The following is a 26706-nucleotide window of genomic DNA, read 5'->3' as shown; positions in this document are numbered from 1 at the left end:
GTGGCTCACGCCTGTAATCCCAGCACTTTGGGAGGCCGAGACGGGCGGATCACGAGGTCAGCAGATCGAGACCATCCTGGCTAACACGGTGAAACCCCGTCTCTACTAAAAATACAAAAATTAGCCGTGTGCAGTGGCAGGCACCTGTAGTCCCAGCTACACGGGAGGCTGAGGCAGGCGAATGGCGTGAACCCGGGAGGCGGAGCTTGCAGTGAGTGGAGATCGCACCACTGCACTCCAGCCTGGGCAACAGAGCGAGACTCCGTCTCAAAAAAAAAAAAAAAAAAAAAAAAAAGGATGAAGGGAAGCATTCCAGACAGAAGGAATAAACACTTAGGAAAGTAGGAAATTTCTGCAGCCCTCAGTTTGACTCTGATAGAGACTGAATAGAGATGTAGCCTGAAAGTGATGGCTGGGTGAAACTTTCCAGAGTAAATGAAAGCCCAGCTACGACAATTTCATTCTATAGACCAGTTATTCCAAGTGTTAATAATCACGCCTTTACTAGAAAAGTATCTCAACACCTTTCTCTTTATTCACTCGTTTATAAAATATATACTTTTAATTATTATGACAAGGCAAATAAAGTTTTAATATATTTTTCTCATATCTTAGTGTGTCACCTTGTATCTTCACTTATATATGCCTGCTCCTACTTTGAATCTATTGTAACAGACAATGACAAACCACTACAAATTAAACAAGAGCACAATGGGTTAAGAACTACAGCTTAGATGCATTTATCTGAGAGCAACATCTAAAATGGATTAAAATAGACATTACTGGAAATAGGGGGATTTGTTAGAGTACTTTTTGCAACAAGCCAGTAATTAAAGAATAATTGGAAACTTTAATCTTTAAGGCTTTGGACCATTCTAATAAGATTACCTTTTTCTATTTTCCAATCAGTTAACTGTTTGATAGTATTTTTTAAAAAATGCTAGGCCGGGCGCGGTGGCGCAAGCCTGTAATCCCAGCACTTTGGGAGGCCGAGACGGGCGGATCATGAGGTCAGGGGAACGAGACCATCCTGGCTAACACGGTGAAACCCCGTCTCTACTAAAAAATACAAAAAACTAGCCGGGCGAGGTGGCGGCGCCTGTAGTCCCAGCTACTCGGGAGGCTGAGGCAAGAGAATGGCGTAAACCCAGGAGGCGGAGCTTGCAGTGAGGTGAGATCCCGCCACTGCACTCCAACCTGGATGACAGAGCGAGACTCTGTCTCCAAAAAAAAAAAAAAAAATGCTTAGTGAGTTGCATAATTTCTTCTATACCTTTTTTAATATCTGATAAAAATGTAAAATTAAAAACATTCATATAGGTAAAAGATGTACAGCAGCATGTTTTTATAAAAATCAGTAAACTGGAAAACTTTTAAAAAGTAATCTTATTAAGATGGTCCAAAGGCTTACTTTTCCATGGAACTTCCAGTTAGAGAAGCAAAGAAATCTACAGCATGATTAAAAGATATGTATATCAAGATATTTAAGGCAGTGGGCCAAGTCTACTAAACCCTCTTATGTAGAAACTTCCTCTTCACCTTGGAAAATATGCAAAGACAGAAAATCTCAGAGAGCAACTACGAGTGACCCCTCTTCAAATGTTACTAGTACCTATAAAAGATTTTTCTTGAAAAAAAAAATTCAACTTTTATTTCATGTTTGGGGAGTATATGTGAAAGTTTGTCACATAGGTAAACTCATATCACAGGAGTTTGTTGTACAGATTATTTCATCATACAGGTATTAAGCCCAGTACACAATAGTTATCTTTTCTTTTCCTTTCCCTCCTTCCTCCCTTCACCCTCAAATAGATGCCAGTGTCAGTTGTTGCTTTGTGTTCATAAGTTCTCATCATTTGGCTCCGTTATATGTGAGAACATGCAGTATTTGGTTTCTGTTCCTAAATAATTTTACCATAAAGATACATGCACATGAATGTTTATTGCAGCACTATGCAAAATAGCAAAGACATGGAATCAACCTAAATGCCCATCAATGACAGATTGGATGAAGAAAATGTGCTATATATACATCATGGAATACTAGGCAGCCATAGAAAAGAACAAGATTATGTCCTTTGCAGGAAGATGGATGGAGCTGGAGGCTGTTATCCTCTTGAAAAATTGTTTACTTAAATCTTAATGTTTATTGTCATATAACTATTTTTGGCATGTCAGCACAAAGAAACTCTCCTTCTACTTTTCATCACAAAGTCCTGAGAAGAACAGTCAGCTGGGAAACCTGAGTTTCCCTGCAAGCTCTGTCACTAAGGGTTGTAAGATTTAGAGCAAGATTTTAACCTACCTACAACGCAGTGTCTTACTTGTCCTTAAAATCTCTCCAAGCTTAGATGTAACACTATTTCATAGCTTAGTGCTGTTTGAAATACATACATACAATCAAAAACAGAATTTTTTTTTTTTTTTTTTTTTTTTTTTGAGGGGGAGTCCCGCTCTGTCTCCAGGCGGGAGTGCGGTGATGTGATCTCAGCTCATTGCAACCTCTGACTCTCTGATTTAAGAGATTCTCCTGCCTCAGCCTCCCAAGTAGATGGGATTACAGACACGTGCCACCACCTCCAGTTAATTTTTGTATTTTTAGTAGAGACAGGGTTTCACCATGTTGGCCAGGATGATCTCAATCTCCTGACCTTGTAATCCGGCTGCCTCGGCCTCCCAAAGTGCTAGGATTACAGGCATGAGCCACCCCGGCCAATTGTTTTTTTTTTGTTGTTTTTTTTTTTTTTTTTTTTTTTTTTTGAGACAGAGTCTTGCTCTGTCGCCCAGGCTGAAGTGCAACAGCTGGATCTCCACTCACTGCAAGCTCCGCCTCCCAGGTTCATGCCATTCTCCTGCCTCAGCCTCCCAAGTAGCTGGAACTACAGGCGCCCACCACAATGGCCGGCTAATTTCTTTGTCTTTTTAGTAGAGACGGGGTTTCATTGTGCTAGCCAGGATGGTCTGGATCTCCTGACCTCGTGATCCACCCGCCTCCGCCTCCCAAAGTGCTGGGATTACAGGAGTGAGCCACAGCGCCAGGCCAATTTTTTTTTTTTTTTAATACTTTCAATTCTGGGATACATGTGCAGAACGTGCACATTTGTTACACAGATATACATGTGCCATGGTGCTTTGCTGCACCCATCAACCCGTCATCTACATAAGGTTTCTCCTAGTGTTATCCCTCCCATAGGCCCCCACCCCCCGACAGGCCCCGGTGTGTGATGTTGCCCTCTCCCTGTCCATGTATTCTCATTGTTCAACTCCCAATTATGAGTGAACATGCAGTGTTTAATTTTCTGTACCTGTGTTAGTTTGCTGAGAAGGATGTTTACAGCTTCATCCATGTCCCTGCAAAGGACATGAACTCATTCTTTTGTCCTGGCTGCATAGTATTGCATGGTATATATGTTCCACATTTTCTTTATCCAGTCTTGATGGGCATTTGGGTTGGTTTCAAGTCTTTGCTACTGTGAACGGTGCTGCAATAAACATACATGTGCATGCATCTTTATAGTAGAAATTATAACTGGCATGAGATGGTATCTCATGGTTTTGATTTGCATTTCTCTAGTGACTGGTGATGATGAGCTTTTTTTTCATATGTTTATTGGTCACATAAATGTCTTCTTTTGAGAAGTGTCTGTTCATATATTTTGCCCACTTTTTGATATGGTTGTTTTTTCTTGTAAATTTGTTTAAGTTCTTTGTACATTCTGGATATTAGCCCTTTGTCAGATGGATACATTGCAAAAATTTTCTCCCATTCTCTAGGTTGCCTATTTACTCTGATGATAGTTCTTTTGCTGAGCAGAAGCTCTTTAGTATAATTAGATCCCATTTGTCAATTTTGGTTTTCGTCACCATTGCTTTTGGTGTTTTAGTCATGAAATCTTTGACCATGCCTATGTCCTGAATGGTATTTCCTAGGCTTTCTTCTAGGATTTTTATGGTTTTTAGGTTTTACATTTAAGTCTTTAATCCATCTTGAGTTAATTTTTGTATAAGGTGTAAGGAAGGGGTCCAGTTTCATGCATATGGCTAGCCAGTTTTCCCAATACCATTTATTAAACAGGGAATCCTTTCCCCATTGCTTGTTTTGTTCAGGTTTGTCAAAGATCAGATGTTTGTAGATGTGTGTCATTATTTCTAAGGCCTCTGTTTTGTTCCATTGGTCTATTTATCTGTTTTGGTACCAGTACCATACTGTACTCCTATTCAACATAGTATTGGAAGTTTCTGCCCAGGGAAATCAGGCAAGAGAAAAAAATAAAGGTATTCAAATAGAAAGAGAGAAAGTCAAATTGTCTCTGTTTGCAGATGACATGATTGTATGTTCTGAAAACCCTATCGTCTCAGCCCAAAGTCTTCTTAAGCTGATAAGCAACTTCAGCAAAGCCTCAGGATAAAAAAATCAAAGTGCAAAATTCACAAGCATTCCTATACACCAATAATAGACAAACAGAGAGCCAAATCATGAGTGAACCCCCATTCACAATTGCTATAAATAGAATTAAATACCTAGGAATACAACTTACAAGGGATGTGAAGGACCTCTTAAGGATAACTACAAACCACTGCTCAAGGAAATAAGAGAGAACACAAACAAATGGAAAAACATTCATTGCTCATGGATAGGAAGAATCAGTATCATGAAAATGGCCATACTGCAAGGTAATTTATAGATTCAATGCTAACCCCATCACGCTACCATTGACTTTCTTCCCAGAATTAGAAAAAAAACTACTTTAAATTTCATACGGAATCAAAATGAGTCCATATAGCCAAGACAATCCTAAGCAAAAAGAACAAAGCTGGAGGCATCATGCTACCTGAGGTCAAATATTTTTTATTTAAAATGTTAAATTACTTTGAATCTCTTGGGGAAAAAAAAGACAATAATTACTTACTGCTTTGTTAATTGCTAGCCAGAAATTTATTTCCCTTAAATATTCGCCTCTGAAATATGTGCCTTCTACTCTTCTAAGAGCATGCTTCAAGTTCCTGAGAAATATGATGTCAAAGATACCACATGTATGCACATTTTTAATTCCTAGCTAGGGCCCGATCACAAACTCTATCTACTTTCTTCTCCAACAAAGCAACAGTCTTTTTAACTCTTAATTTTAAATCCTGGAGCAGGGTCAACTCTACAAATTCATTTCTTATTTCCTTTACTCTTAGCCCCATCACACATCTTTGCTGGACCTTTCCAAGCGGATGGTCTCTCGACAAGAACACACACTGACTTTTTCAACATTGCAAAACACAGAAGAAAAACTTACCACCATAAGGGAGAAGATAATCTTGACCTCCTTACTTCCAATAAAAGTCCATCTCTTGCATGGTACCTAAAGCCTTTTAGATGTCATGCCAAAGCTTTGTATGTCCACATATACACATATATCATTTACATATAATCACCTCCACAGGCAGGCTGTCATAATAAATAGTTTATAGCAGAGCTATGAAAGCATAGACAGGCTGGACAAGTAGGCCAACATCACCCATTTGAGAACTGTGGAGCCCTTTGAATTTAGAGTGAAAGAGTGAGGGTATATGACACCACAACAGCCCATGCAGAGATGTGGCCATGTTTGTTTACCTATAACATCTTAGTAAACTCATTTATGATAAAATCATAACTAGAAATCTGTTGGGAGCTTCATATTTAGATAACTTTTGGCACAGAAACTTGTCAAAAGTTGTGTTGAATTGAAATCAACCCAATAGTTCACACTTACCATATTTAGATTTTATCATCTCACACACCCAGGAAAGAGTAAATACTCCTGTTCCTTATAGGGAGTACATATACCTTGACCATTTATGTTAAACACACTTTGGGAGATGTTTTACATAGATTATCTCAAAATATAATTCTATGTTTTACATGGATAATTCTCAAAGTATAAAATAAACTATTTTATAAATAAAAATATTTTCATCTTTTAATTGAAAAAATAAAACAGTTAATTTAAACAACTTGTCAAAAGTCACCCAGTTTTTATGTAGTGATAAAGGGATTCAAACAGTTTCACTCTGTAGCCCTTGTTCTTTTTTTGTACCATATTATTTTTCCTTTCTGCCATAAATTATGTTTCCTTAAGTGTCCCTTAAATCCATACCATTTCTTGGGAAAAAAAATGACATTATTTTTATTACACAAAAATAATGATATATTCTTATTAAGATAGACATTGTATCAATGCTGTATTTATATAGTCCTATTTAATCCTCATATAAACAATGTAGGCCAGGCATGGTGGCTCATACTCGTAATCACAGCACTTTGGGAGGCTGAGGCAGGAGGATAGTTTGAGCTCAGGAATTTGAGAGCAGCCTGGGCAACATGGCAAAAGCTCGTCTCTCCAAAAAATATAAAAATTAGACAGGCATGGTGGCATGCACCTGTAGTCCCAGCTACTTGGGGAGGCTGAGTTGGGAGGATTCCTTGGGCCCAGGAGCTCTAGTCAGCAGTGAGTCATGATTGTTCCACTGCACTCCAGCCTGGGCAACACAGCAAGACCATGTCTCAACAACAAACAAACCAAAAAAAGAAAAAAAAAAATGTGAGGTAGATAATATTATTCCTACATCACAGACAAAGGAATTGAGACTCAAAGATAACAAACTCGCTCAAGGTTCCACGGTAAGCAAGCAATGAACCAGAATTTGTTCACAAATGCAACCATTTGACACAAAAGATTATACTTTTAACCATTAAACTAGTGTGTGCAGATCTAAAATTGCTTAGAATAAATTATATTTATGGAGATTATACCAGAATTCTGCCAGTTCCCCAGTACAAAAATTAAGGAAGCATTAAAAATAAAAGATAATAATGGGGGAAACTGTGCAATATAGGGTTAGAGGGAAAGAGAAGGGGTACATAAGAGTTCTCTATACATTCTGCTAAAGTTTTCAATATACCTAATATTGCTTCTTTCAAAAGTTCATTGATATTTTAAAAGTAAAAATTATGATTTTGCCTTGAAAATTCCTTAAAATCATTAAGTGAAGGCTTTGTGGAACTAAGTTACTGATAAGATCTAAAACATTGTAATCACAGTTCTATGAACTGTAAGGAGCCAAGTAGAATGACCACACATAGGTGATTTTCCCCGTAACAAACATACAACTAGTTTTGGAAGGTGTGAATAGGTAACTTAAACAAAAAGTGTCTGGGAAAAATCTACTACATAAAAGTCATTTTTAATATTAACAAAACTGAACGCTTTATTTTTTCTCTCGCAAGATCTATTTCCTTGATTCCTGCACCTGACTTTATTCAGTTCTTGGTGCCTTGTTGACAAGACTGGTCACTCATGTTTCCACAGTATCGTGCCACTAGACTTTATTTTTACTGTTGCATAGGTCCTTCCAACAATTTGGTTTCTGAGGAATGTAGATCATACAAATAATAACAATGTTAAAATTTACATTATAACAGTTTTCACATTAAATTTTAAGTCAAAAAATTATAAACTGAAACATAATCCACTTCTAAAAGGTAATGTATATATCATGGCTTCTTTTTAAACTTTTTAATGCCAATTTATTTAATCTTCAACTACATCATTTAATTTTTACTAATAATCATATTGTTACTACATAAAAACTATGTTTTTTATAATAAAAAATACATGATAATGTCTTTGGCCTCAGTAAGAGACTGAGCGTAGTCTTAGATGACTATAATCTTGCTATTCAGTTCAGTAAATATATCACTAGCCACTTTTTCTGACATATTTATGTATAAATATTGTTTGTGAATTGAACACTGCTACTTTACATGCTTCTTAGTTGATTTTATATCAAAGCACAAATGAAAACACCTACTTAGTTCCTTCTACAATTAAAATATGTACTGTCACTTATCTTACATTTTCATGAGTTACAGTCTAGACTCTAAACATGACCTAATCAGACCTTGCAAAGTATTAAAAATGTAAATAAACTTAAAAAAAGTAAAGCTTACATGATACAGTAACAGAAGGATATATTGATTTTAAAATGGACAAAATTAGATCTATATTTTTGCAGGCAGGGAATGCTAGGGAGAGACAAGAATAATATACTTTTTTAAAGATTTTTTTATTTATAAATAATATTTGTGCATATTTGGGGGATACATGTAGTATTTTGATACAATATATAATGAATAAGCCAGGGAAATTGGGACATCCATCACCCCAACCATTTACTTCTTCTTTATGTTGGGAACATTTCAATTGCTGTCTTCCAGCAATTTTGAACTATATAAAAAAATTAATGTTAACTATAGTTGCCCTACTCTACTATCAAACACTAGATCTTATTCCTTCTAACCAAATGTGTTTTCGTACTCTTTAATGACTTTTCTCTCCTCCTCAACTCTTCCCAGCCTCTGGTAGCCACAAATCAACTCTCTATCTTCACGAGCTCCACTATTTTAGCTTCCACATATGAGTAAGAGCATGTGGTATGTGTCTTTCCATGCCTGGCTTATTTCACTTAACATAATGACTTCTAGTTTCAGATATGTTGTTGTAAATGAAAGGACTGTATTAATTTTTATGGCTAATAAGCCACTGTGTATATGCATCATATTTTCCTTATCCATTCATCTGTTGATGGGCACAGGCTAATCTCAAAATTTGACTATAGGGAATAATGCTGCAATGAACACGGGAGTGCAGATATCTCTTAGATATACTGACTTCCTTTCTTTTGGATATATACTCAGCAGTGAGATTGCTGAATCATATGGTAGTTCTGTTTTTAGTTTTCTAAGGAACCTTCATACTTTTTTCTATAGTGGCTGTACTAATTTACATTATCACCAACAGTGTATAAGCATTCCTCTTTCTCTGTGTCCTTGCCAGGTATACACTTTTGTTGTTTTTTGGAAAAAGCCATTTTAACTGGAAAAAGTATCTCTTATGGTTTTGATTTGCATTTCCCTGATGATTAATGATGTTGAGCATTTTTTCATATAACTTGGCCATTTGTGTCTTCTTTTGAGAAATATCTTTTAAGATCTTTTGCTTTTCTAATCCAATTATTTGAAAATCTTTTGCTACTGAGTTACTTGAATTCCTTATATATTCTGGTAATTAATCTCTCATTGGATGGAGAGTTTGCAAACATTTTCTCCTATTCTGTAAGTTGTCTCTTCACTTCGTTATTTCCTTTGCTGTGCAGAAGCATTTTAGCTTGACGTGATCCCATTTGTTTATTCTTGCTTTTGTTGCCTGTGCACTTGAGGACTTACCTAAAAATCTTTGCAAAGACCAATGTCCTGAAACATTTCCCCAATGTTTTCTTCTAGTAGTTGTATGGTTTCAGTTCTCATATTTAAGTTTTTAATTCATTTTGATATGATTTTTGCATAAGGTAAGAGATAGGAATCTAGCTTTATCCTTTTGCATATAGTTATCCAATTTTCCCAGCACCATTTATTGAAGAGACTTTCCTTTCCCCCATGTATGTTCTTGGCATCTTTGTCAAAAATGAATTGGTTATAAATGTGTGGATTTATCTCTGGGTTCTTTAAGGAATAATGTGCATTTTTAAAGACTTTTTTAAAGACAGGAAAACAATTATTTGATTGACTAAGGAACTTTCTTTATGCTAATATAGAATAAGTATTATAGAGCACTATAGTAAAAGTAATTAGATATTACAGTAGACCAAGTATTATAGTGGTTATCCAGGAATGTGTAAGTGAATATCACAAAAGAACAACATTAGAAGCAGCCACTAAGAATTCAGCAACTGAAACTATACTGACTTAGTGAGTTCTGGATGTATGATTTAAAAGACTAACATAGTCCTTCTCCTCATGAAGCTTATATGCTATATGGGAGAATAATCAATAACAACTGATGATTGGAGCTTGTGAAAAGCATCAGAAAGAAAGAAACAGGTGCCAGAATCCCTTCAAATATAAATGTAGGAGTAGATATACAGAGAAAGCCTCTCTGGGGAAGTAACATTTGAACTGAGACATGAAGGAATAGGATAGAATAAATAGGCAAAAGTATTCTCCAAAGAGAGAGGACAGCAATATAAATGCCTTAAGGATTTTGCTTTCATTTAAGAGTATATAGTGCATGAGAGAGAAAGTGGCATGAGATGAGGCTGAACGTAGGAAAGATACAGATTATTCACTGCCTTGTAACTATTAAAAGATATTTGAAATGTAATATAAATGCGTAAGAATCATTAGAGTTTTACAAAGTAGTAGAATGATATACCTTGAGTTTTGAAATAATCATACCATATGATATGTAATGAATGTGTCATAGAAGGGTATCTTAGTCCAGTTGAGCTGCTATGACAAAATAACATAGACTTGCTGGCTTAAACAATAAGCATTTAAAAGTTACCTCCTAAAGGCCCATCTTCAATCACACTGAGGGGTTAGGGATTCAATATATTAATTTTGGGGGATGCAATTCAGTCTATAGCAGAGGACAAAATGAAAGTGATAGATACCCATTATTTCTGCCTTCTCAATATCCATTTCCTCTTCTCTTGGGAAAAAAAATGCCTTGAAAGTCCCTTAGGGATTGATCTTTTCCTTTTCTTTTTTGTTTTTTCTTTTTATTTTTTTGTCCTTGTGGTTTGGGTGGCGATGACTCCACTTAAGCCAAACTTCCATGTAGTTACTTTTGACAAGAGTAATGTTTCCCTCTGGTGCCATAGATGGCTTTAGGATCCCCATATGAGCCAAGTTGGCTTATTAGACTCTCACTAGAGCAAATAATTGGGAAATAGAAATGGCCTTTCTCTAAGAAGGAAAACTTAACTAAAACTGACATCAATGCCCTTGAGAGATGCTTGTAGTAATCTATATGGGGATGATGGTGACTTGATTTTGAAAGGTGAAAAGAGATAAAGAAAAGTTGGCAGTGGTAAACACATCTTTAAAGTAGATTTGACTGGCCTTTCTAATGGAATAGATGGAAATAATGAAGAAAAACACTTTAACTTTTGTTTTATCAGATAGAGTGAATGAATAGTGATGCCAAATAGTATGAGGGAAAAAAACAAAAAAAAAAAACTTGTTTAGTGAATAACACAATCAATAAGTGTTGTCTTAAACTTATTAAATCTAAGACATTGTTGGCACTTTTTTTTTCTCACTCTGTCGCCCAGGCTGGAGTGCAGTAGCATGATCTCGGCTCACTGCAACCTCTGCCTCCCGGGTTCCAGCAATCCTCCTGCCTCAGCCTCGCGAGTAGCTGGGATTACAGGCGCAAGCCGCCATGCCGCGCTAATTTTTTGTATTTTAGTAGAGACGGGGTTTCGCCGTATTGCCCAGGCTAGTTTCAAACTCCTGAGCTCAGGCGATCCACCTGCCTTGGCCTCCCAAAGTGCTAGGATTACAGGCGTGAACCACCGCACCTGGCCTATTGGCACTTTTGAGTGGATATGTCAAGAAATCAATTGTATGTATGTATCTGAATCTTAGGAGAGAGGTGTAAACTATATACATGTGGGTCAAAATTAGATCAGGTATGGAGTTAATATAAACAGAGATTTTAAGACTTTCCAGATCAAATCTTAAGGTACTTCAACAAAGTAGACTGAAAAGAAGCAGAGTTGAATACAAAAATAAGGATTGTCATTATTACTGTAAATAAATAATAATCTTAGAATATGCTTAATGAAAAATACTAAATATGGCTTTTCTATCAAAAAACATCTGCTATCCCTTGGGGATATCAAAGCAAATGTCTATACGAAGCTACCATAATGTTTTCAGAAAATTGTGTTTTTTGAAAATGTCTATTCACTGACACTGAAAAAAAGTTTTCAGTTGACTGATAATGCTTCTGAAAAAAATAAATGCTACAGATTCTGAATACTTCATGAAGCTACTGGGTATTCCCAACCTTGAAACTAATTTCAATTCATTTTGAGAGCTATGAGAGAGAGTTACAAGAGCTGTTACTGAGCAAAGGCCAATTTAGTGAGGAAAGCATCAATAACTTCTCATATTTCCTCTGCCTTTTTTAAGTGCAGAGTCAAATATTCTGCCTTGCTGAGGGCTTAATAAAAATAAACACAATATATAAAGTTTTACATAAATGGTTCTAAATTTAGGCAAAATATATTTATATATTGTACAACAAAATTATTAGTTTGTACTTAGTGACAAATTATTATTTCATTTTTATAAGATAAAAACAAATTCAAAATGATGAATTATACCAAATAGTAGGTACTTAACAGCAATAAAGAGAGAGACAGCAGGGGTGAGGGTCTCACTCTGTCATCCAGAATGCAGTGCAGTAGCCCAATCATGGTTCACTCAACCTCTCAGGCTCAAGCATTTCTCCCACCGCAGCCTCTTGAGTAGCTGGGACTACCGGCAGGTGCCACCATGTCTGGCTAATTCATTATTATTATTATTATCATTTTAAGAAACAGAATCTCACTATGTTGCCTAGGCTGGTCTCAAATTCCTGGGATCAAGCAATCCTCCTACCTTGGCCTTCCAATGTACTGGGATTGCAGGCATGAGCCACCTTATCCAGTCACAATATGTTTTTATAAGGCAAAGTAACTCCATGTATTAGACCAAGGTACATCATTCTGAAAATAATATAAATGTCCTGAATTGAAAGGAATACAGGATATTCATTTAACAAATAACATGGTTGCCTAAGCACTGGAGACACTATCCTAAACAACAGAGATAGAATCATAGTTCTTATTGATTTCACTTTCATTAGTAAACAAAAAATAAGTGAACAAGTAAATGGTAGTTTAAGATCATGATAATGTCCTTGATGAAAACAGAGAAACAATAGTGATTGGGGTGAAGGATAGCTCTACCAACGGGCTGCATATGGAAACTGTGGCCAATGTGCATCCCCCTCTTACTTTCAATGGAGAACTCATGGCTTGTGCTCATTTACTTATAGTTGCCAGTCACAACTCCTTGTATTGTAGCTGTTGACAATAGAAGGAAAAAAAGTAAACTACCTCATCCCACACCTCCCTTTCAGATCATATATGTATGAATTCTGTAAGGCCAAAGCATCTCCCTTGCTCAAATGACGATCAGGACTAAATTCCCATATGCCTCACACCCTTCATTTCTACCTCAGCTTCTGTGTATGTCTTTGTGAATTGCATGCCATTGCGGCGATTGTGTTATGCATATATAAGCATTTTTAGCTATCCTTAGCTCTAGTCTCATCCCCATTATCTCAGTATGTCTGTTCCCTGACCTGTCAATCACACTCCCTTCTTTCCCTCCAAAACAATTCCACTGGACTTTCTTAAACTTTTTCTATAAAACTAGCAAATTCCCACAACCCTACCAGCTTCCCCAAATGTTCATTTTGCTAAAAAAGAAAAAAAAAAAAAGGATGACTACTGAAAAAATGTCTACAGTTCTCTCAAGTAGAGGCTATTTATTCTTTATCATTCTAGATAATACTAATAATAGCTAACATTTATTGTATACTTCCTATGTTCAAGCACTATACCAATGATATATACAAGCTTGTTTCATAAATAATTTTTATGAACGTTAATTCATTAAATTATCACTACAATGTGATGGATTAGGTCATTTCATCCACATTTTACAGACGTGACACTGAGACAGAGAGATTAGGAAAGTTTCTCAGGTCACAGAAGAGAGATGAAATTAACAACGGAATCCACACAGTCTGAATCCAGAGCTCATATTCTTAGGCAGTATCTTCATCTTAGGTAGCTCATGGGTTAGAAATAGGACTAGGGTTTTCATTGCTGCCTAACTCTACAAAAGCTCTTCCAGCTTCTTAAAATATTCATTTCCCATTTTGTTTTAAATCTATAAAACTAGCCAATTTATCTCATTTACTGCAAATTTTGGTACCCCAACTCAGGGTATTTCTCTCCTTTTCTATTCTTGCGGTCATTTTAGGAAATTCAATGTCCACATAGACAATCTATCCAATATCATGTTTTAATGGTTCTCTGACTTCCTTATCACTAATGTTATATTTACATCATCTTTGTTGAACTCTTAAAACTTATCACTGAAAAGAAATCCACTTCCAAAGTCACAAACATTCCCTTCTTATGAAAACTTCCATTTACTGCTCAAGAGCCCATTTGTTCTTCAATCTCTTTGAAGCTTTAGCTCCATTGACGTCTGTGCTTTCTTTCAAAATATCAGACTCCTTGTATTTTCAATTAATCCTACAGCATTTAAGTTCAATCATTTTGTTAATAATACACTAACCTTCCTTGTCAATTTGTTCTTTCAAGCCTCCACCTAGAATCCAACAATCACCGTGGTCTGTGCCCACCTATGCTTAGACAGCTGAACACTCCTAAATAGATTAACATTTCTATAAATTTAATGAACAACCTCACCTACACCCATCTTAATTCTCTAATCATTGTTATCAACTTCTATGTAAAGTGTTTCAAAATTCCTCCATTCTTACATATCATGATATCCTCTCTATGCCCTTTACTCTCAACAGACGATTGTATTATACTTAAATAAAATGATTAGAGTCACCAGATAGGAATCCCTTAAACATTCTGCTGCCAAATTTCATAGTCACATCTGTACCAATCTTTTTCTCCTGCCCTCCTGACACAAATATACATATATTTCCATATATATGTCTCTCTCTTCCTTTTTTCTTTTTCTTTGAGATGGAATTTCACTCTGTCGCCCAGGCTGCAGTGCACTGACCTGATCTCAGCTCACTGCAACCTCCACCTTCCAGGTTCAAGCTATTCTCCTGCCTCAGCCTCCCGAGTAGCTGGTATTACAGGCACCTAGCTAATTTTTGTATCTTTTAGTAGAGACGGAGTTTCACCATATTGGCCAACTAGTCTCGAACTCCTGATCTCAGGTGATCCACCTGCCTCCATCTCCCAAAGTGCTGGGATTACAGGCGTGAGCCACCACACCCAGCCATCTCTCTTCCTCTTGAAGGCTAATTCTTCTACGTGTAATCTGAGTGCAAGTCCCTTCCATTCTCCAGAATCTATGCTAACATTTAATTATTTTGCTATCAAAGAGTATTTCTTTTTTTGTTTTACTGTAAGCCACAACAAAAAAAATATATTATGTTGCAACCTAATATATACGTATTACATGTGTATATTATATATGTATCACATATATAAGTATCATGTATATAACATATAAAATACACTTCTTACTGTTTGCAGTCAAAAATTTGTGCAAACAACCAAAACAAAGATCCATAATATAACATTACCTTACTGTGCATGATACCATGATACACTGATGTTTTCTGGGTTTTTTTTTTTTAATGGACACCACTCGTTAAATTAATGTTACAACAAACAAATAAGTTAGGACCTGTAGTTGAAACCACAGTGGGCTAGTATATACCTCCCTAACTTTATCTTTGAATTTTTTTATCTAGAAAATTAAAAGACAACTCTTACTTCCAAGTGCTCCTTCAGCTCATAACCTCTGCACATTTAGGCATATCAGAATAGTTACTTAAATTAAGACTACTTTTTTTGTCACATTAAATATTTAGAATAATCTAATCTGTCTTTGACCAAACTACTGCATGAAAACCACTCTCCTCAAGTTTCAGTTAGTTACCCATACATAAATTCAGTGGACTTGTTTCAGCCTTCCTTGTATTTAATATTTCAGTAGCAGCATTTGACAGAATTGATAACTACCTCCTTCTTGAAACATTATTTTTGCTTTACTTCCATGACACTACATTTCATCAGTTTCCCTCCCTTTTCTCTGCCTACCCCTTTTCAGCCTCTTTTTGCTGGCTTCTTTGCCATCAGACCTTAAAGTATTGAAGACCACCTGCTTATCTCATCCTTCTCTCTCAGCATCTTCTCATGCTTCCTTTATGCATTGCTGTAGCGCGCTCTCTCTCTCTCATTGTTGGAATTACCAGCTGGTTTCAAGAGAAAAGTAAGATGTCCTCTTTGTAGGCTAGAGGCCTTTTGGATATTAGATATGTAATGAAGTTACCTTCCCCTGGAGAATGATTCAAATCTTCTTTGAATCATTTCCAGGTATACACAGTTACTGAACAGAGAAATACTGCTTTTTATATCCCATGTTCATGACCCTGACCACTTCAGCACATTTGAATTGACTGTATAGTTTTTGGTATATCAAATAACATCCAGATTTCACTTACATTTTCTATTTATTTAAATTCAAACTTTCCTTTTCTCCTTATAGGACTTACGCATTCCTGGTAGTTAACAGTTTCTATTAGAAGTTAGCTGGAAGCCTTTGAAACTTACATGCTCAGCATATGAGGGATAGATTTTCATGATATAGGAATCATCACATAAAACTTTCCTAGTTTTGAAAATTCCATGTTCTGTTCCAAGAGATTTGGCAATTTCTTATCTCTTTAATTGCATTGCCTGGAGTGTGACCAGAAATTCTTTTTTAAATGTCTCAATAACAAAATAAAACTCAGCTTTATCTTCTTGTGTATTTTTCTCTAAGTACAAAAAAATACTTGGTTCATGGTATAAAAATATGAATATAATATTCCATTAACAAATATTTTCTGTACTCATAATAAATTTTCATTTTGCAAATCTATATTACAATCTTCTGCATCTAATACTTTTCATTTTAATGTTGCATTCCAATGTGATAGTTTTTATGAATTTGGTGCTGCAATTATGATTCCAAATTAAATTAAAATTCAATCTTCTCTTTGGTTACCAATTTGCAAATAATCTAGCTAAGTTGACAATTAGATAAATATGCACTTACCCATTGTTAAGACTGCAGGCAATGGGGACCACAAGGCTACTCATTGCTTTACCAAAGTTTTGGCAATGAGGCTACAATGTTAACATAGATTAAACAATGTACTTCAATTTCACAATGTTAAAATTTGAGGACAAGGCATTTTTGAATCAAATAAAAGTGGTAGTAGGCACTCATTAAAACTAGCCAACTAAATTTTAAAAATTGCAAAGAATGAATAAACATTTTTGAACAATTGCTTGCTTAAGCTATGTAACATAATAAATGTATATTACATATATTTTCACTATGCACATATCTAATTAAAATTTTGATATATAACTTAAGGCAGAAATCATATATTAATAAATGTTCATGTTTTATTAAAACACATTCCATTTCCCCTCTCATTTTATAATTCTGATCATTTCTACTGCCTCCAGAAATGACTTTATTTTGGGTTTTAAAACTATTGAAAGAAGCCACTCATTTAAGGAGTCAACTCTATGTCATTTTGTCCATGAGAATTATAACCAAACACATCATATACTTTCAGTGTTACAGTAACAGTGAAAGAGACACAAAAATCATTAAGACCATATAATTGTATTAGGGTTATTAGGATATTAATTTATAAACACTTAGATTCTATAGCATTAGGTGTTATGGAGAAAATTGCTGAAATATGATATGCTGTGAATTAAGTGACTTGGACTTAGAGAAATAAAAAGCCCGCCTTACAAAAGCTCCTGAAGGAAGTATGAAATATGGAAAGGAAAAACCAGTACCAGCCACTGCAAAAACAAACCAAATTGTAAAGACCATCGACACTGTGAAGAACCGGCATCAACTAATGAGCAAATAAGCAGCTAGCATCATAATGACATAATAACATTAAATGTAAACGGGCTAAATGCCCCAATTAAAAGGCACAGACTGGCAAATTGGATAGAGTCAAGACCCATCAGTGTGCTGTATTCAGGAGACCCATCTCACGTGCAAAGACATACATAGGCTCAAAATAAAGAGATGGAGGAATATCTACCAAGCAAATGGAAAGGAAAAAAAAAAAAAAAAAAAACAGGGGTTGCAATCCTAGTCTCTGATAAAACAGACTTTAAACCATCAAAGATCAAAAGAGACAAACAAGGGCATTACATAATGGTAAAGGGATCAATGCAACAAGAAGAGCTAACTATCCTAAATATATATGCAACCAACACAGGAGCACCCAGATTCATAAAGCAAGTTCTTAGAGATCTACGAAGAGACTTAGACACCCACACAATAATAGTGGGAGACTTTAACACCCCACTGTCAGTATCAGACAGATCATCATGACAGAAAATTAACACAGATATTCAGGACTTGAAATCAGTTCTGGTCCAAGTAGACCTAATAGACATCTACAGAACTCTCCACCCCAAATCAACAGAATATACACTCTTCTCAGCACTGCATAGCACTAATTCTAAAATTGACCACATAATTGGAAGTAAAACACTCCTCAGCAAATGCAAAAGAAAAGAAATCATAACAAGCAGTCTCTCAGACAACAGTGCAATCAAAGTAGAACTCAGGATTAAGAAACTCACTCAAAACTACACAACTACATGGATACTGACAACCTGCTCCTGAATGACTACTGGGTAAATAATGAAATTAAGGCACAAATCAATAAGTTATTTAAAACCAATGAGAACAAAGACACAACATAGCAGAATCTCTGGGACACAGTTAAAGCAGTATTTACGGGGAAATTTATAGCATTAAATGCCCACAGAAGAAAGCAGGAAAGATCTAAAATCGACACCCAAACATCACAATTAAAAGAACTAGAGAAACAAGAGCAAACAAACTCAAAAGCTAGCAGAAGACAAGAAATCACTAAGATCAGAGCAGAACTGAAGGAGACAGACACAAAAAACCCTTCAAAAAAATCAGTGAATCCAGGAGGTGGTTTTTTGAAAATATGAACAAAATAGATAGACCAATAGCCACATTAATGAAGAAAAGAAAGAAGAATCAACTAGACACGATAAAAAATGATAAAGGGGATATCACCACTGATCCCAAAGAAATACAAACTACCATCAGAAAATACTATAAACAATTCTATGCAAATAAGCCAGAAAATCTGGAAGAGTGAGATAAATTCCTGGAAACATACACCCTCTCAAGACTGAAACAGGAAGAAGTCAAATCCTCGAACAGACCAATAACAAGTTCTGAAATAGATGCAGTAATTAATAACCTACCCACCAAAAAAAAGAACAAGACCAGACAGATTCACAGCCAAATTATAACAGTGGTACAAAGAGGAGCTGGTACCATTCCTTCTGAAACTATTCCAAACAATAGAAAAAGAGGGACTCCTCTCTAACGCATTTTATGAGGCCAGAATCACCCTTATACCAAAACCTGGCAGTGACACAACAGAAACCGAAAACTTCAGGCCAATATCCCTAATGAACTTTGATGCAAAAAATCAAAATAAAATACTGGCAAACCAAATCCAGCGACACTTTAAAAAGCTTATCCATCACGATCAAGTCAGCTTCATCCCTGGGATGCAAGGCTGGTTCAACATACACAAATCAACAAGCATAATCCATCACATAAACAGAACCAATGAAAAAACCACGATTCTTTCAATAGATGCAGAAAAGGCCTTTGAAAAAATTCAACACCCCTTCATGTTAAAAACACTGAATAAACCAGGTATTGATGGAACATATGTTAAAATAATAAAAACTATTTATGACAAACCCCCAGACAATATCATACTGAATGGGCAAAAGCTGGAAGCATTCCCTTTGAAAACTGGCACAAGACAAGGACGCCCTCTCTCAGTACTCCTATTCAACACAGTATTGGAAGTTCTGGCCAGGCAATCAGGCAAGAGAAAGAAATAAAGGTATTCAAATAGGAAGAGAGGAGGTCAAATTGACTCTGACTGCAGATGACATGATTGTATGTTTTGAAAACCCCATTGTCTCAGCCCAAAATCTCCTTAAACTGATAAGCAAGTTCAGCAAAGTCTCAGGAAACAAAATCAATGTGCAAAAATCACAAGCATTTCTATACACTGATAATAGAGAGCCAAATCATGAGCAAACTCCCATTCACAATTGCTAAAAAGAGAATAAAATACCTAGGAATAAAACTCATAAGTGATGTGACAGACCTCTTCAAGGAGAACTAGCTCAAGGAAAAAAGAGAGAAGACAAACAAATGGAAAAACATTCCATGCTCATGGATAGGAAAAGTCAGTATCATGAAAATGGCCATACTGCCCAAAGTAATTTGTAGATTCAATGCTATTTCCATCAAGCTACCATTGACTTTCTTCACAGAATTAGAAAAAACTACTTTAAATTTTGTATGGAACCAAAAAAGAGCCCATAGAGCCAAGACAATCCTAAGCAAAAATAACATAGCTGGAGGCATCACGCTACTTGACTTCAAACTATACCACAAGGCATGGTAACCATAATAGCATGGTAGTAGTACCAAAACAGATATATAGACCAATGGAACAGAACAGAGGCCTCAGAAACACCACCACACATCTGCAACCATCTGATCTTTGACAAACCTGACACAAACAAGCACTGGATAAAGGACTTCCTATTTAATAAATGCTATTGGGAAACCTTGCTAGTCATATGTGGAAAACTGAAACTAGTCCCCTTCCTTACACCTTTAAAAAAATATATCTCAAGATGGATTAAAGAATTAAACATAAGACCTCAAACCATAAAAACCCTAGAAGAAAACCTAGGTAATACCATTCAGGACATAGGCATGGGCAAATACTTCATGACTAAAACACTAAAAGCAATGGCAATGAAAGTCAAAATTGACAAATTGGATCTAATTAAACTAAAGAGCTTCTGCACAGCAAAAGAAACTACCATCAGAGTGAACAGGCAACCTACAGAATGGGAGAAAATTTTTGCAACGTATCTGAGAAAGTCTAATATCCAGAATCTACAAGGAACTTAAACAAGTTTACAAGAAAAAAAACAAACAACCCCATCAAAAAGTCGGCAAAAGATATGAGCAGGCACTTTTCAAAACAAGACATTTATGCAGCCAACAAACATATGAACAAAAGCTCATCATCACTGGTCATTAGAGAAATGCAAATCAAAACCACAAGGAGATACCATCTCAAGCCAGTTAGAATGGCAATCATTAAAAAGTCTGGAAACAAGAGATCCTGGAGAGGATGTGGAGAAGTAGGAACGCTTCTACACTGTTGGTGGGAGTGTAAATTAGCTCAACCATTGTGGAAGACAGTGTGGCGATTCCTCAAGGATCCAGAACCAAAAATACATTTGACCCAGCAATTCCATTACTGGGTACATACCCAAAGGATTATAAATCATTCTACTATAAAGACACACACACACATATGTTTATTGCAGCACTATTCACAATAGCAAAGACATGGAACCAACCCAAACACCCATCAATGTTAGACTGGATAAAGAAAATGTGTCACATATACATCATGGAATACTATGCAACCATTAAAAAAAATGAGTTCATGTCCTTTGCAGGGACATGGATGAAGCTGTAAACCATCATTCTCAGCAAACACAGGAAAAAAAACCAAACACTGCATGTTCTCATTCATAAGTGGCAGTTTAACAATGAGAACATATGGGCACAGGGAAGGGAACATCACACACTTGGGCCTGTTCGGGGGTGGGAGACAATGAGAGGGATATGTGTAGAGAAATACCTAATATAGATGACAGGTTGATGGGTGCAGCAAACCACCATGGCACATGTATACCTATAGAACAAACACGTTCTGCACATGTATCCCAAAACTTAAAGTATAATAAAAATAAATTTTTAAAAGCCTAAATTATTCAGCCATGAATGACAAAGGGATTACTTGAACTTACTTAGAAAATTTATACTCAGTAAGTAAAATACATTTACTGAAAAACTTTTTCACATCAAATTTAAGTCCTATTGATGTTATTATTGAAGTTACTGGAAGAAAAAAAATATCACTCATTCCTGACTGGATTAAGGATTAAGGAATTCCTGACAGGAATGTTGGAAGTATCAACAACTAAAATTGCCTTACATACAGAAACATCCTTTAAAATACATCATTGTAATCCAAATAATTTCCAACTCTTGTAGATTTATTTGATGATAATACATTATTTTCTTGACTCTTTTTGTGTGTCTACATGACCAGTTAGGAAATAAAATCTCCACATTAAATGTAACTCTCTAGTCCAATCTAGGGCAGTTATTCAGAAAGTCTCCCAAAATAAATTTGAAGATGTTTAAGAGGGTTTTCCTAAACATGTCATCAAATATGGGCATTATAATGGCAAATAATTTCTTCAATTATATAATGACCAAAAATGGTTGTGTTAATATACTGATTATATGGCAAATGGGTTTAATAAAATGGTAAAAATGGAACTTGTAAAACAATATGACTTAAAGTTTGACCCTGAACAACCAACCTGATGGTATTATCTCCTTCTAGAAGAAACAATATTAAGTAAGGGTTAAAGGCACAGGCTACTGAATCACATTGACTAGTTTAAATGGTACCACTTGTTATTTGTGCAATCGTAGGCAAGTTATCTGAATTCTCTGTGATTTTGTAACTTCTTCTATAAAAAAGGAAACACAACAGTACCTGTCTTACAAAGTTTGTATATGATTACATGATTTAACATATTTAAAGAACCTAGAATAAAAACTGAACAATGGTAAGAATCTGATTAGTGTTAACTACTGATATTACCAATTTAGTGTGAATATCTTGTTTCCTAAGCAAGATAATAAACTATTCCATGGCAAGGACCAATTATTACATTTATTTTTACTTCAAATATTAGAATGTAGTAGGTATCCAGTGAAAACTTGTTAAATAATATAAAAATGCACTAAGTTATATCTTATAACAACATCGTAGCATTAACTAAAATTTGGATCTGATAAAGATTCCATGCAAACCTTTCAGAATAAAATAATTATACCAAAGCAGATATCTGTAGGTAAATTACAGATTCTCATTTTATCAAAAGCCCAGACATATATTTTACATGCATTATTTTCACAAAAGACTGTGTTGTCAGCTTTTGAAGGGAAAGATTCAAAATCTCCATCTCCTAAATGGTGTTTCATGAACATATTTATAAGGGTTATTATTAATAAGATATAGTTTAAATTTTATACGTTAATTTATAAGGTAAAATATTTAAGTATATACTGGGTCATCTGAAAATCATCCTAAACCTGTGAACTACTTCATAAATTCAGCACCCAGTTTCTGTTCATGATAATCATATTAAAAGAGGTTGTCAGAGGCTAATAAGAAAATAACCATTTATATATAACTAATGAATTTTTCCAAGTGAAGATTAAGTTACATTATCAATGTTAAATGAACAAGGTATTCAAAGTATTTCAAAAAGAAAAAAGTTATAGAGAGTTATCACACAGTCATGTGAAATTATAAGTAGTCTTTCCTTTAAAGGAATGAGTATCACATACTAAATCTATTTGATAACACAACAGCATAATTACAGCCAACAATTTATTGTACACTTTAAAATAAAGAATATAATTGGAATGTTTGTATCACAAAGAAGTAATAAATGCTTGAGGTGATGGATACCCCATTTACCCTGATGTGGTTATTAAAAATTGAATGACTGTATCAAAATATCTCATGTACCCCATAAATACATACACTTACTCTATACCCATAAAGATTTTAAAAAATTAAAAAGGCTGGGCATGGTGGCTCACACCTGTAATCCCAGCACTTTGGGAGGCCGAGGGGGGTGGATCACCTGAGATCAGGAGTTCAAGACCAGCCTGGCCAACATGGCAAAACCCCGTCTCTACCAAAATTACAAAAATTAGCTGGGCGTGGTGGTGGGCACCAGTAATCTCAGCTACCCGGGAGGCTGAGGCAGGAGAATCACTTGAACTCAGGAGGAGGAGGTTGCAGTGAGCCAAGATCGTACCACTGCACTCCAGCCTGGGCAACAGAACGAGACTCCATCTCAAAATAAAATAAATAAATAAATAAATCTATCATTTTCATCTTGAAGAAAGTAATGCATTTTTAACAAGATATTCATTACATCAAATTAACATTGTTAATTTTATTTGTTTTGTGTTTTGGTTATATAAATATATATGAACTGTAAACAAAAGAAATTTATACCTATTTCTACGTTTTAACATATTTAAGTAACACAGCAGTAAACATAATTTAAATAACTATTATGGATATAAAAGAGGGCTTTCCTTTTGGTTCCATTCATTACTTAGGTGAGAAATAGTGACTAAGATGATGGCAATGCCTTTAGCATATTAAACATTGTAGTGCTAGAGGAATCTAGCACTACAATATAAATATTGTATATTTAGAAAACACTGAATATTCAATCATCTCAATAATGAGATTTACATGAATTGTGACTTGTTTCTTTATAAGAGTGGTTGGCATACTGCAGCCTAAATGAAATACAAACTATGATATGTTTTTGTAAATAAAATATAAATGGAATACAGCCACACTCTTAACGAATTGTCTGTGACAGCTTTTTCATGATAACAGCAGAATTGAATAGTTGTGACAGTGACCACAAAGCCAAAAATATTTACTATCTGAACCTCGTTTTGAGTATGTAGTCAGTCAGACATGAGCAGGGCATGAGAGGGTCCCTCACCCCACTAGGAATGTCTGGCAACTATCAGGTGATGATCAGGTGCTTGTTAGCTGTCTCTCTAAATAATTGGTTGCAGTCAGCACCAGGGAAAGGAAGTCTCCCAATAGATACAAAAAAACCTGAAACTGGTGATCAGCAGCCTCCTGATAAGATCTTAGGAGTTGGGCAAGTGGGTTCAAGCATGCGCACTAAAAGGCAAAGTGGCATAGCTTAACTGGTTTATGACCTTCCTCCAGGAACACTTGACTGGTAAGGGGAAAAGGCCTCAAGTGAGCATGCGTACAACTTCAGTAAACACACTGCACATATGGCCCCTCCCAGGTGCTGGCAGGCCACTATGCATGTGGACAGCCCACTAAAAGCGAAGTATTGGGGGAGAAGACCTGCAACCCTCTGTAAGTCTGCCAATGTATAAAATCCCAAGGTAAAGGTCAAACACACTTGAATCTCTCAAGTGACCTACTTAGCCCTCTTCCAAGTATACTTTATTTCCTTTCATTTCTCCTCTAAAACCTTTTAATAAACTTTCACTCCTGCTTTAAAACTTGCCTTGGTCTCTCACTCTGCATTATGCCTTGGTTGAATTCTTTCTTCTGAGGAGGCAAGAACTGAGGTTGCTGCAGACCCATATAGATTTGCCACTGTTGACATACTTCGGTGCCATGTAACTGAGATATGTTCCCTAGTGGCAAGACACCTCTATGCCTTGCCTGCTTCCGCTGGAGGCATTCAACCCCCAAATGCAGTTTCCTTCTCCCATTTCACTGTCCTTCTTACTAACCAACCCCCAAAAAGATTCTTCTCAGCCAAAGGGGCTCTGTTCTCCCTGGCTGATCTCTCAGCTCACCCTGATGGATGGCTCATGGGGCAGGGAAGGACCTTGGAGTCCACACCAAGTAGACCTGAGACTAGTTGAGGAGGCTTACAAGAGTGGTAAGGCTAATGCCTAATACCTTGTCTGAGGTTTCCTCTGCTTTTTCAACTAAAGTCAGCTCTTTCCCAAAACCCGCACTTATTTAGTGACAACCTTCATAGAACTAGGAGACTTGGAAGACATTTTGAAAACATTGTTACAAAAGCACTACTAAATGATTCAGAGGATGAGTAACCAGTTGGAAGAAAGGATCCTAAGGACGTGATATTGTTTTGTTGTTGTTGTTGTTGTTGTTGTTTGTTTTTCGAGACAGAGCCTCACTCTGTCATCCAGGGTAGAGTGCGGTAGCATGATCTCAGCTCACCACAACCTCTGCCTCCCAGATTCAAGTGATTCTCCTGCCTCAGCCTCCCAAGTAGCTGGGACTGCAAGTGCATGCCACCACACCTGGCTAATTTTTGTATTTTTAGTAGAGACAGGGTTTCACTTTCACCATACTGGCCAGGCTGGTCTCAATCTCCTGACCTCAAATGATCTGCCTGCTTCGGCCTCTCAAAGTGCTGGGATTACAGGCATGAGCCACCATGCCTGGCCATGATGCTGGTTTTCAACAATATGCTGAGAGAACTCCTGAAGTGGAGATCAAGTGTCAACTCAATGAATACAATGTTTTCATTGAATTTATTTTTTGAAATTTATGGGGTGATAGTGTGGCTTTCTGAAATGGGAAAATACTCAAAAGATCTTTTGCATTTTCAGCTACCAGGTATTGGGGAGAGGGAACAGGGGAACAACCTATGGAAGGACATGTGTGCTATGTATGCTAGGCATCACTGTCAAGTTTCCGGGAAGGGATGGGAAAGGATAAATGGGTTTGCTTGGCACTGTCCTGTGCTGCTTGAGAGGACCTGGGAGATTGAGGGAAATGTGAGTGACGGGGTGCCCAGGTCATGGCCCCTCATTTCTATGCTGGGTTCCCACAGCCTGTCATGTTTCCCTTGGCAATATAAATGAAGATGGAGGGGCTAATTCATTATTTCCTGCTACTGATAATAAATGTCTTGTGAAAGAAAATAAAAAGGAATTCTGTGTATGAACGTATTAGCTAAAATTAAAGGGATATTACTCAGTTTATTTATAAATTGATGAACATTTGAATAAAAGCATAACAGAATTTTACTAAAGCACTAATCTGCTCTTTAACCAAAAATAAATTGTCAAAAAAAATTACAAAAGGTTTATGAGAACCTTACCTTATGGTCAAACTGACTAAGATTGGATAGATTTGTCTATAAGATTTTAATAAGAATTGGGTTTACCATCAATAGTACACTAATTCAAAGGTAAAATCTGGCTTCCTTTGGACT

General features: G+C 36.1%; 1 protein-coding gene across 1 annotated transcript in view; it reads left to right on the top strand.

The window, feature by feature from the left end:
* CHORDC1 (cysteine and histidine rich domain containing 1) overlaps nucleotides 1–26706 on the top strand; it is a 152749-nt gene that overhangs the window by 62015 nt on the left and 64028 nt on the right. The window lies entirely within an intron of this gene.

The sequence above is a fragment of the Macaca thibetana genome, chromosome 14 (assembly GCF_024542745.1).
Source record: "Macaca thibetana thibetana isolate TM-01 chromosome 14, ASM2454274v1, whole genome shotgun sequence".
NCBI lineage: Eukaryota > Metazoa > Chordata > Mammalia > Primates > Cercopithecidae > Macaca > Macaca thibetana.
Note: the sequence above shows the minus strand (reverse complement) of the source record. Positions and strands in the feature narration are given on the sequence as shown.